Source organism: Mustela lutreola, chromosome X, assembly GCF_030435805.1.
Source record: "Mustela lutreola isolate mMusLut2 chromosome X, mMusLut2.pri, whole genome shotgun sequence".
Classification (NCBI taxonomy): Eukaryota; Metazoa; Chordata; class Mammalia; order Carnivora; family Mustelidae; genus Mustela; species Mustela lutreola.
This window is the reverse complement of record NC_081308.1, coordinates 53,069,734-53,082,538: the sequence shown is the minus strand read 5'-3', so window position 1 is coordinate 53,082,538 and position 12,805 is coordinate 53,069,734. Positions and strand designations below refer to the sequence as shown.

The 12,805-nt window shown below is 35.3% G+C and overlaps 1 non-coding gene across 1 annotated transcript; it reads right to left on the bottom strand.

Moving 5' to 3' along the window:
- Window positions 1-11,995: 11,995 nt before the first annotated feature.
- Window positions 11,996-12,102, bottom strand: LOC131822303 (U6 spliceosomal RNA). The gene has a single exon (XR_009350182.1). It is a non-coding gene; the product is annotated as a U6 spliceosomal RNA (small nuclear RNA).
- Window positions 12,103-12,805: the final 703 nt, after the last annotated feature.

The window sequence follows — 12,805 nt, the reverse complement described above, 5'->3', positions numbered from 1 at the left end:
TATCCTTTTGTATACCCAGAACAATAAGTTAAAATATGTGCTGCCAACGGAGCACACCAGAGCAATAAGTTAAATGAAGATTGTACTGGGAAGATAAAATAGTTATTCCATAAAATGAGTGGGTTTTGAATGGGACATGAAGGGCGGACTTGTGAGTTTGGAAATATATATATATATATAAAGACTTAATGAAGGTTTAATTAAAGCATAAAAACTATGTTGTATTACTGAAATATATTAAAATGATGATATGGAAATACCTTGCCTATTAATATCTCACAGAGATATTTTAATTAAAGCATAAAAACTATGTTGTATTACTGAAATATATTAAAATGATGATATGGAAATACCTTGCCTACTACTTAATATCTCACAGAATAACATCAAATCACCTATTAATCCTTTCTACTAACAGCTGTTCCTCTTTGTTTCACTTTACATAACATGTGATGGATTGACATTTGTAGAAATAAGGGGGAAATATGGAAGAAAGTGAACAATTAGAAAGGATCAAAATACAGTAATAAACCAGGTAAATAACCAGTGAATATTTACTATAATGTAAATATATGCTGTTTCAATTCATGCACATTTATAAACTGAGAATTTTCAGGAGTGACAGCCAATGTAGAAAATCTAGATGGTGTTATAGAAAATTCCATAAAACCCTTTGCATTGGTTTAATACAGCCTGGTATAATATTTAGAAACCAGACTGTGTAATTTCTTTGAGAAGTTAAACATAGAAAAACATGGCTGAAATAATGATAAACACTTAACATTTACTTAAATTTTTGTTTATTTTTATCCTTTAAGGCCCATATTGTGTTCATAATGTCCCAAGTATTTGTGGTTGTTAGAGAAAAGTAAATTTGAAAATTTCCATGGGGAGGGGAAATGGTATCTGTTTGTAAAACAAAACAAAACAAAACAAAAACACAGGCACCTTTCCTATGGTTGTGAGCTGCCCTTCCCTGACTGCTCAATGCATTTTCATTAACACCCACCTCACAGTCCATAGGCAGCCATCTGTGTTCCCATCTTTAAGAAATTTTATCCTACAAGTCTTTCCTCATGACACTGTTGCTTATGACATAAATCAAACAGACATTCTACCTCTTGGAATGGAATCAGAAACCCACAAAGCTGACTGCTGTCAGGACTCATAAGGAAGGCAATTAATACATTTATTATTTTTTTTAAAGATTTTATTTATTTATTTGACAGAGAGAAATCACAAGTAGATGGTGAGGCAGGCAGAGAGATAGGGGAAGCAGGCTCTCCGCTGAGCAGAGAGCCCGATGCAGGACTCGATCCCAGGACTCTGAGATCATGACCTGAGCCGAAGGCTGCGGCTTAACCCACTGAGGCACCCAGGAGCCACAATACATTTATTATTTAGGAGAGGAGTTGTTTGCTTTCCAAAAATCCATGCAAAGTTGGAATATTATCCAGAGTGTATATCAAACTAACGAAGCTGAAATGTCTTTTTATCTCAGGTTCATCCATTTGACTATCATTATATTTTCTCCTTGATCTCTGGTTTGGTCAGCTATTCTAGTGTCAGAACACTTAATTCATTCATTCAATCAACAAAGACCTATTGAGTACTAATTTTTTGTGGGTGGGATGAATAAGACAAATATCTGCCACAATGGAGCATATGATCTAGAGTTTAAAATTCATATTTGAATTACTTACATACCACCACATACATGAATTACATACTTACCACCACAAATGTAAAAACACTTTTAAAATGAAAAAGAGATAAATAGATGATAATGATATTGAGGAGAAGACCTTAATATTAAGAGCAATAAAATTGATGTGTCTATTAGTAGAAATAAAAAATGGTCATATATTAACTAAAGTAAAATTTAGGGGTCCCTGGGTGACTCAATCGGTTCAGCAGCTGCCTTTGGCTCAGGTCGTGATCCCAGGGTCCTGGGATTAAGACCTGCATCAGGCTCACTGCTGGGTAATAAGCCTGCCTCTAGATCTTCCTCTGCCTGCCACTCTGCCAACTTGAGCTCTCTCTCTCTCTGTCAAATAAAGAAAATCTTAAAAAAATGATAAATATAAAGTAACACTTACTGAAGATTTGGGGACGGTGATATCATCAAGATGGCAACATGGATGCATGGATGGCTCCTTATTTATTGCTAAAGGTAAATGTATAGTCAAATCCAGATTCTCCAATATTGTAATGGTGATATAAAAATCATTTACTAGTCTAGTTTAAAAGATAAAAAACAAGCTTATTAAAAATAACTATAAATGCAATCATATGTTATTAAAAGTACAATATAAAAATGATCTAAATGTAAAAACATCAATAACCTCTTGTTATAGAAGTATAAATTTTCTGTACACTATTGAAGTTCAGTTGTTTTCAACATATAATGGAATGTTATAACTAACATATTTTATTTATAATAATATAATATAATATAAAAAAAATATGTAGTAGATACACAAAAGATTTTGATAATGAAGTTAAAACATACTGCCACAAAAAGTCATCAGATTACAAAGAGAACAATACAGGAAATAAAGAGCAGAGTATCTACAAAAGAGCAAACAATTAACAGAAAAACAAAACAGATAAACACTGGGGAAAGAAAAAAATTAAAAAAAAAAAGGGAGGGAAGGCAAGCCATAATACACTTAACCATAAGTAACAAACTGATTGTTTCTGGAGGGGAGATGGGCAGGGGAATGGGCTAAGTCAGTAAAAATTATTAGGAGGTCACTTGTGATGAGCATTGAATGTTATATGTAAATGACAAATTACTAAATTCTACTCCTGAAACTAATATTACACTATATATTAACTAAAATTTAAATAAATCAGGAAATATAAAAAGAATCAAAGGCAATAGTTAAGTCTTTACCTATCAATAATTACTTTAACTGTAAGTGAATGGAATCATCCAGTTGGAAATCATAGAAAGGCTAGAATAGATTTAAAAAACAAACAAAAAACACAAGATCCAACAATATGTTGCATATAAAAGAATCACTATAGCTTTAAGGACACACATGGGCAGAGAGTAAAGGGATGGAAAAAGATATTCCAAGCTAATGATAACAAAAGAAAACAAGGGTAGCAATAACTATAACAGACAAAATAGGGTTTATATAAGCTAAAAATCACCACAGTCATTATACAATAAGAAAAGTGCCATCAATTCATCCATACAGTAATTGTAAATATCATGTACCTAATATTGAGCCACATAAATATATAAAACAAATACTAACAAAACAAAAAGGAGAAATAAATAGCAATACAATAGTATCTGGGGACAATAATACCCCACTCTTACATATGGATAGATCATTCAGACAGAAAATCAGTAAGAAAATAGTGAATTTAAACACTATGCATGGACAACTGGGTGGCTCAGTCAGTTAAGCCTTTGCCTTTGGCTCAGGTCGTGATCCAAGGATCCTGAGATAGAATCCCACATTGGGCTCCCTGCTCAGGAGGGGATCTTCTCCCTCTGTCTCTGCCCTTACCCCTTGCTCATTCTCTCTGCCCTGCTCTCTCTCGAACAAACAAACAAACAAAACAAAACAAAACAAAAAAACAAGAACTATGTCAAATGAACCTAACATATTTACAGGATATTCCATCCAATAATATCATAATAAATATTCTTCTCAAACACACATGGAAAATTGTCTAGGATAGATCACATTTTAAACCACAAAACAAGAGTCCCCCCAAAATCAATAATATCGAAAGCATATCGAGTATATTTCCAGCCAAAATAATATGAAGCTAGAAATCAATACAGAAGGAAATTTGGAAAATTTAAAAATACACAGACATACACATTTTAAAACAAACAAAAAATCAAAAAAAGAAGACAAAGTGGGAATAAAAATACATCTTGAGGAAAATAAAAAAATATATACCAAAAAATTATGAGAAGCAGCAAAGCAGTTATAAAAGGAAATTTTATAGCTATAAATGTATTAAAAAAAGATTTCAAATAAAGAACAATATAACAGCTCAAAAAAGTACAGAAAGAACAAAGTAAACTTAAAAGCAGCAAAAGCAATGAAAAAAATAAAAATTAGGGCAGAAATAAATGAAATATAGAATTACAAAATTAGAAAGTTTTTTAAAATGGTAAATAAAATTAGACTTGGTAATGATAAATAAAAAAAGACAGCTAGACTAACTCAGAAAAAAGAGAGAAGACTCAATAAAATCAGAAATGTAAAAGGAGACATTATAACAGATACCACAGAAATATAAAAGATAACAGACAGTTAAATGCCAGCAAATCAAAAGCCTAGAGGAAATGGACAAATTCCTAGGCACATACAACCTATCAAGACTGAATCATAAGGACATAAAAAATGTGAACAGACCAATTAGGAATAAGGAGATTGAATTCGTAATAAAAACCTTCTAACAAATAAAAGTCCAGAATCAGATGATGTCCACAGTGAATTCTACCAAACATTTTAAGAAGAAATAATACAAACACTTGTAAAACCCTTCCCAAAAGTTGAAGTGGTTGAAATACTCCGAGGCACTTTACAAATCAGCAACAAAAAGAACTACTGGATCATATCCCTGATAAATAAAAAATGTAAAAATTCTCTACAAAATGCTACAAAACTGAATTCACCAGCACATATCAGTAAATGTGATGCATTATATTAATAGAATGATCAATGAAATCTCATATGATCAATTCAATATATGCAGAAAAGGCATTTGGCAAAATTCAACACCCTTTCATAATAAAAATACTCACCAAACTGGGTACAGAAAGAATACACATCAATACAATGAAAACCACATATTCCGTGGAAGGATTCAAATTGGCCGAGAAGTAGCAGGCTGAGACGACATCAGGTAGCAGGAGATCAGTAGATAGCTTATCTAACCATTGCAAACACCTACAAGTCCAATGGGAGATCAAAGAGAAGGAGAGCAACAATTCTAGAAAGAGAAAATTGATCACTTTCTGAAAGGTAGAACCGGCGGAAAAGTGAACCCAAAGAAAGGGAAGGTAGACTGCGGGGGGTGGGACCAGCTCCAGGCAAGCTGTGGAGCAATGGAGCACAAAATCAGGACTTTTTAAATTTGATCCACTGAAGGATATCACCCCAGAGGCTAAATCAGAGTGAAGCCCAAGTGGGGTCAGCATAGCCCCAGGTCCCTCAGGGTCACAGAAGGACCAGGGGTATCTGAATGTCACAGAATTCACAGGTATTAGAGTGGGGAAGCCGGCTACAGAGACAAAGCTGAGGAGTGAGCTCTCAACCCAGGGTTACTTTGAACCAGGAATAGGCAGGGTGAGCTTGGAGCATGGCCAAGGGCCAGGGAGACAGGAGTAATTGAGCCCTTTTCTCCAAGCACGGCCAGAGGCCAGGGAGATGAGAATGACCAAGGACATTTCTTCAAGTGCGAATGACAGAGCGCTTTTCTCCAAGCATGGCCAGAGGCCGGGAAGATGGGGGTGATTAAGCACTTTTCTCTGAAGGTGCACTGAGGAGCAGGGCCCTGAGCTCTCCACTCCTCTGGGCCGGATTGTGAGGCCGCCATTATCATTTCATCATCCAGAACTCTACGGAAAGCCTTCAGGGATCAAAAGTTCCCGGATTACTTAGCCCTACCCTAGGTAAGGGCAGGACAAATCCATTCGGGCAAAGACACTTGAGAATCAATACAAAAGGCCCCTTCCCCAGAAGACCAACAAGAAACCCAGTCAAGATCAACTTCACTTACTAAAGAGAACAGTGGAATTCCAGAGGAGGAGAAAGCAAAACAAGGAATTCATGGCTTTCTCCCAATGATTCTTTAGTCTTGCAGTTATATATTTTTTCTTTTTTCTTCTGCTACTTTTTTTTAACTTTTACATATTCGTCTTTCAATGATTTTTTAACGAGTTTATTTTAAAAATACCTTACAAAAATAATAATCTATTTTGAACCTTCATTATTATAGTCATATTTTATCCTCCATTGTATCTAACTATATATTTTTTTACACATAGGGTTTTTTCTTCTAAATAATTATGGGTATAACTTCTCCTAATAGACCAAAATATACCCTAAATCTAGCTCCAAGATTTTTCTACTGTCCAGCATGAGCAAATTCTCTCCAGTTTATTTTTCTTTATTGTCCCCACCAACTTGCTCTATCAACTTATTTTTTAGAAATTAAATTTTTAACTCATATTTATAGGTTTGTTCCATCCCGTCATTGTGCCTACTGTTTTATGTTTTTCATCCTTTAAAATATTTGGAGGTAGTTTCTTCTAAGAGACCAAAATACTCCCAAAATTAAGTGAGTGACCCTGTTCTATTCACAAGTCTAGTATATATATAATTTTTTTCTTCTGTAATATTTTTCCTTGTTTTCTTTTTTTAAACCTTTTTTCCCCCTAGAACTTCTTTTTTATCCCCTTTCGTTCTCCCACAACTTGGGATCTCTTCTGATTTGGTTAAAGCACATTTTCCTGGTGTCTTTGCCACCCTTTTAGCATTTTATTTGCTCCTTTATATATTCTTATCTTCTCAAAATGACAAGGTGGAAAAACTCATCACAAGAAAAAGTACAAGAGGCAGTACCAAAGGCTAGGGACCTAATCAAAACAGACATTGGTAATATGACAGAACTAGAGTTCAGAATGACAACTCTCAGGGTTCTAGCTGGAAGATATTAAAGAAACCCTCTCCAGAGAGATAAAAGCCCTTTCTAGAGAAATAAAAGAACTAAAATCTAACCAAGTTGAAATCAAAAGAGCTATTAATGAGGTGCAATAAAAAATGGAAGTTCTTACTGCTAGGATAAATGAGGCAAAAGAATTAGTGATACAGAAGACCAAATGATGGAGAATAAAAAGCTGAGCAAAAGAGAGACAAACAAATACTGGACCATGAGGAGAGAATTTGAGAGATAAGTGAGACCATAAGACGACAAAACATTAGAATAATTGGGATGCCAGAAGAAGAAGAAAAGAGAGGGGAGCAGAAGGTATATTGGAGAGAAATTTCTAGAGAATTTCCCTAATATGGCAAAGGGAACAAACATCAAAATCCAGGAGATACAAAGAATGACCCTCAAAATCAATAAAAATATGTCCACACCCCGTAACCTGATTGTAAAATTTACAACTGTTAATGACTAAGAGAAAATCCTGAAATCAACCTGGGAGAAGAAGTCTGTATTGTACAACAGTAAAAACATTTGATTGGCAGCAGACTTATCCACAGAGACCTGGCAGGCCAGAAAGACCTGGCATGATATCTTCAGAGTGTTAAGTGAGTAAAACATGCAGCCAAGAATACTATATACAGCTAGGCTATCATTGAAAATAGAAGGAGAGATTAAAAAGCTACCAGGACAAACAAAACCTGAAAGAATTTGCAAACGCCAAACCAACTCTCCAGGAAATATTGAAAGGAGTCCTCTAAGCAAAGAGAGAGCCTAAAAGTAGTAGATCAGAAAGGAACAGAAACAATATACAGTAACAGTCACATTATAGGCAATACAATGCAACTAAATTCATATCTCTCAATAGTTACCCTGAATGTAAATGGCCTAAATGCACCAATCAAAAGACACAGGGTATCAGAATGGATAAAAAGCAAAACCCGTCAATATGCTGCCCAAGATACTATTCATAGACCTCAGACACCCCCAGATTTAAAGAGAGGGGGTGGAAAACAATGTACCATGCTAATGGCCATCAGAAGAAAGCTGGGGTGGCAATCCTTATATCAGATCAATTAGATTTTAAGCCAAAGACTATAATAAGAGATGAGGAAGGACACTATATCATACTCAAAGGGTCTGTCCAACAAGAAGACCTAACAATTTTAATTATCTATGTCCTTAACATGGGAGCAGCCAACTAAATAAACCAATTAATAACAAAATCAAATAAACACATCGACAATAATAAAATAATAGTAGGGGAATTTAACACTCCCCTCATTGAAATGGACAGATCATCCAAGCAACAGATCAACAAGAAAAAAGGCCTTAAATGACACACTGGACAAGATGTTCATCACAGGTATATTCAACACATTCCATCCCAAAATAACAGATACACATTCTTCTCTAGTGCACATGGAACATTCTCCAGAATAGACCACATCCTGGGACATGAATCAGATCTCAACCATTATCAAAAGATTGGGATCATCCCCTGCATATTCTCAGACCACAATGCTCTGAAACTAGAACCCAATCACAAGAGGAAATTTGTAAAGAACACAAATACATGGAGACTAATAGCATCCTTCTAAAAAATGAATTGGTCAACTAGGAAATTAAAGAAGAATTGAAAAAATTCATGGAAACAAATGATAATGAAAACAAAAATGTTCAAAATCTGTGGGATACAGCAAAGGCAGTCCTGAGAGGAAAATATAAAGCTGTACAAGCCTTTCTCAAGAAATAAGAAAGATCTCAAATACACAACATAACCCTACTCCTAAAGGAGTTGCATAAAGAACAACAAAGAAAGCCTAAACCCAGCAGGAGAAGAGGAATAATAAAGATCATGGCAGAAATCAATGAAATAGAAACAAAAAAAAACCCACAACCAACAAAAATAAACAATAGAACAAATCAACGAAACTAGGAGGTGGTTCTTTGAAAGAATTAATAAGATTGATAAACCCCTTTCCAGACTTATCAAAAAGAAAAGAGAAAGGACTCAAATAAATAAAATCATGATTGAAAGAAGATAGATCACAACCAACATCAAAGAAATACAAACAATTATAAGAACATACTATGAGCAACTCTACGCCAACAAATTCAACAATCTAGAAGAAATGGATACATTCCTAGAGACATATAAACTACCACAACTGAACCAGGAAGAAATAGAAAACCTGAACAGACACATAACCAGTACGGAGATTGAAACAGTCATCAAAAATCTCCAAACAAACAAAAGCCAGGCCAGATGGCTTCCCAGGGGAATTCTACCAAACTTTTAAAGAAGAATTAATTCCTATTTTCCTGAAACTGTTCCCAAAAAATAGAAATGGAAGGAAAATTTCCAAACTCTTTTTTTCTGAGGCCAGCATCACCTTGAACCCAAAACCAGACAAGGATCCCATCAAAAAAGAGAACTACAGACCAATATCCTTGATGAACACAGATGCGAAAATTCTCACCAAAATACTAGCCAATCAGATTCAATAGTACATTAAAAGGATTATTCACCACGACCAAGTGGGAATTATTCCAGGGCTACAAGGTTGGTTCAACTTCTGCAAATCAATCAATGTGATACAACACATTAATAAAAGAAAGAACAAGAGCCATCTGATACTCTCCATAGATGCTGAAAAAGCATTTGACAAAGTGCAGTATCCATTCCTGATTAAAACTCTTCAAAGTGTAGGGATAGAAATTACATATTATCAATATTATCAAAGCCATCTATGAAAAACCCAGTGTAAATACCATTCTCAATGGAGAAAAACTGAATACTTTTCCGCTGAGGTCAGGAACACAGTAGGGATGTCCGTTATCATGACACTGCTATTCAACATCGTACTAGAAGTCCTAGCCTCAGCAATCAGACAACAAAAAGAAATTAAAGGCATCGAAATTAAGCCAAATTGGCAAAAGAGAATTCAAACTATCACTGTTTGCAGACGATATGATACTGTATGTGGAAAACTTAAAGGACTCCACTCTAAATCTGCTCTAACTTGTATAGGAATTCTGTAAAGTGTCAGGATATAAAATCAATGCACAGAAATTGGTTGCATTTTTTTTATACCAATAAGACAGAAGAAATAGAAATTAAGGAGTGAATCCCATTTACAGTTGCACCCAAAACCCTAAGATACCTAGGTATAAACCTAACCAAAGAGACAAAGAATCTATACTCAGAAAACTCTAAAGCACTCATGAAAAAAATCGAAGAAGACACAAAGAAATGGAAAAATGTTCCATGCTCCTGTATTGGAAGAACAAATATTGTGAAAATGTCTATGCTACCTAAAGCAATCTACACATTTAATGCAATCCCTATCAAAATCCCATCCTTTTTTTTTTTAAAGAAATGGGGCAAATAATCCTAAAATTTATATGGAACCAGAAAATATCTCGAGTAGCCAGAGGAATATTGAAAAAGAAAGCCAAGGTTGTTGGCATCACAATTCCAGACTTCAAGCTCTATTACAAAGTTGTCATCATCAAGATAGTAGGGAACTGTCACAAAAACAGACATAGATCAATGGAACAGAATAGAGAGCCCAGAAATACACCCTCAACTCTATGGTCAACTAATCTTCAACAAAACAGGAAGGAATGTCCAATGGAGAAAAGACAGCCTCTTCAACAAAAGGTGTTGGGAAAATGGAACAGCCACATGCAGAAAAATGAAATTGGACCATTTCCTTACACCATACATGAAAATAGACTGGAAATGGATGAAGAAGCATAATGTGAGAAAGGAATCCATCAAAATCCTTGAGGAGAGAACAGGTAGCAACCTCTTTGACCTCAGCAGCAGCAACTTCTTCCTAGGAACATCGCCAAAGGCAAGGGTAGCAAGGGCAAAAATGAACTATTGGGATTTCATCAGATCAAAAAGCTTTTGCACAGCAAAGGAAACAGTTAACAAAGCCAAAAGATAACTGTCAGAATGGGAGAAGATATTTACAAATGACATACCAGATAAAGGGCCAGTATCCCAAATCTATAAAGAGCTTATCAAACTCAGCACCCTCAGAACAAATAATCCAATGAAGAAATGGACAGAAGACATGAACAGACATTTCTGCAAAGAATAAATCCAAATGGCCAACAGACACATGAAAATATGCTCCACATCACTCGGCATCAGGGAAATACTAATCAAAACCACAATAAGATACCACCTCACACCTTTCAGAATGGCTAAAATGAACAAGTCAGTCAATGGCAGATGCTGGCGAGGATGTGGAGAAAGGGGAACCCTCCTACACTGTACGTGGGAATGCAAGCTGGTGCAACCACTCTGGAAAACAGCGTGGAGGTTCCTCAAAAAGCTGAAAATAGAACTACCCTATGACCCAGTGATTGTATTACTGGGTATATACCCTAAATATACAAACGTGGCATTCTGAAGGGGGACATGCACCCAAATGTTTATAGCAGCAATGTCCACAATAGTTAAACTATGGAAAGAACCTAAGCGTCCTTCCACAGATGAATCAATAAATAAGATGTGGTATATATGTACAATGGAATACTATGCAGCCATCAAAAGAAATGAAATCTTGCTATTTGTGATGACGTGGATGGAACTAGAGGGTATTATGCTTGGCGAAATAAACCAATCTGAGAAAGACAACTATCATATGATCTCCCTGATACGATGAAGTGGAGATGCAACATAGGCAGTTTGGGGGGTACGAAAAGAAAAATAAAAGAAGATGGGATTGGGAGGGACACAAACCATAAAACACTGAATCTCACAAAACAGACTGAGGGTTGCTGGGGGGAGGTGTGTTGGGAGAGGAGGGTGGGGGTATGGACATTGGGGAGGGTATGTGCTATGGTGAGTGCTGTGAAATGTGTAAACCTGGTGATTCACAGACCTGTACTCCTAGGGATAAAAACACATTATATGTTTATAAAAAATTTTAAAAAATCAATTAAAAAACACATTTTGCAAGCCCAGAGCTAATCTCATATTCAATCAAAAAAGTTTGAAAGTTTTCACCTTAAAGATCAGAAACAAGACAAGTGTGTCCACTTTCACTACTCTCATTTGACATAGTACTGGATGTCCTAGCCAGAGAAACAAGGAGCACAAAGAAATAAAAGACTCCAAAAAAAAAAAGGAGAAATAAAATTTTCCTTTTTTGGATAACATGAACTTACATGTAAAAAAATCCTAAAAACGTCACAAAAATATTTGAATAAACAAATTTAGTAAAGCTGCCAAATACAAGATCAATATATAAAAGACAAGAATTTTGTTTTGTTTTGTTTTGTTTTTAATGTGGAATGCTTCCCAGTTTTTCATGTCATCCTTGTTCAGTGATCACGCTAATCTTCTCTGCATCATTCCAATTTTAGTATATGTGCTGCCAAAGTAAGCACAAGACAGGAGCATTTTTACACTCTAATGATGAAAAACAATCTAATTCACAATAGCATCAAAAATAATAAAATACTTAGGAAAAGTTTTAACTAAGAAGATGAAAGATCTGTACCCCATAAACTATGACATTGATAAAGAAATTGAAGGAGATACAAATGGAAAGATAGCCCATATTTATGAACGGTAAGAATTAACATTGTTAAAATGTCCATACTACCGGAAACCATCTGTAAATTCTATTCCTATCAAAAATCCAAAGTTAGGGGCGCCTGGGTGGCTCAGTGGGTTAAGCCGCTGCCTTCGGCTCAGGTCATGATCCCAGGGTCCTGGGATCGTGCCCTGCATCAGGCTCTCTGCTCAGCAGGGAGCCTGCTTCCTCCTCTCTCTCTGCCTGCCTCTCTGCCTGCTTGTCATCTCTCTCTGTCAAATAAATAAATAAAAAATCTTTTAAAAAAAATCCAATATTATTTTTTGACAGAAGTAAGTAAAGAATCCTAAAATTTATATGAGACCATAAAAGACAACAAATAATCAAAGCAGTTCTGAGAAAGAATGAAGAAGAGAAATTACACTTCTTGATTTGAAATTATACTACAAAGCCCTCAAGCTCAAAACAGTAAAGTATACTGGCATAAAAACAGACCAATAAACAAGTAGAACAGAATTGAGAGTCCAGAAATAAATCCTTTCATGCAGTCACCT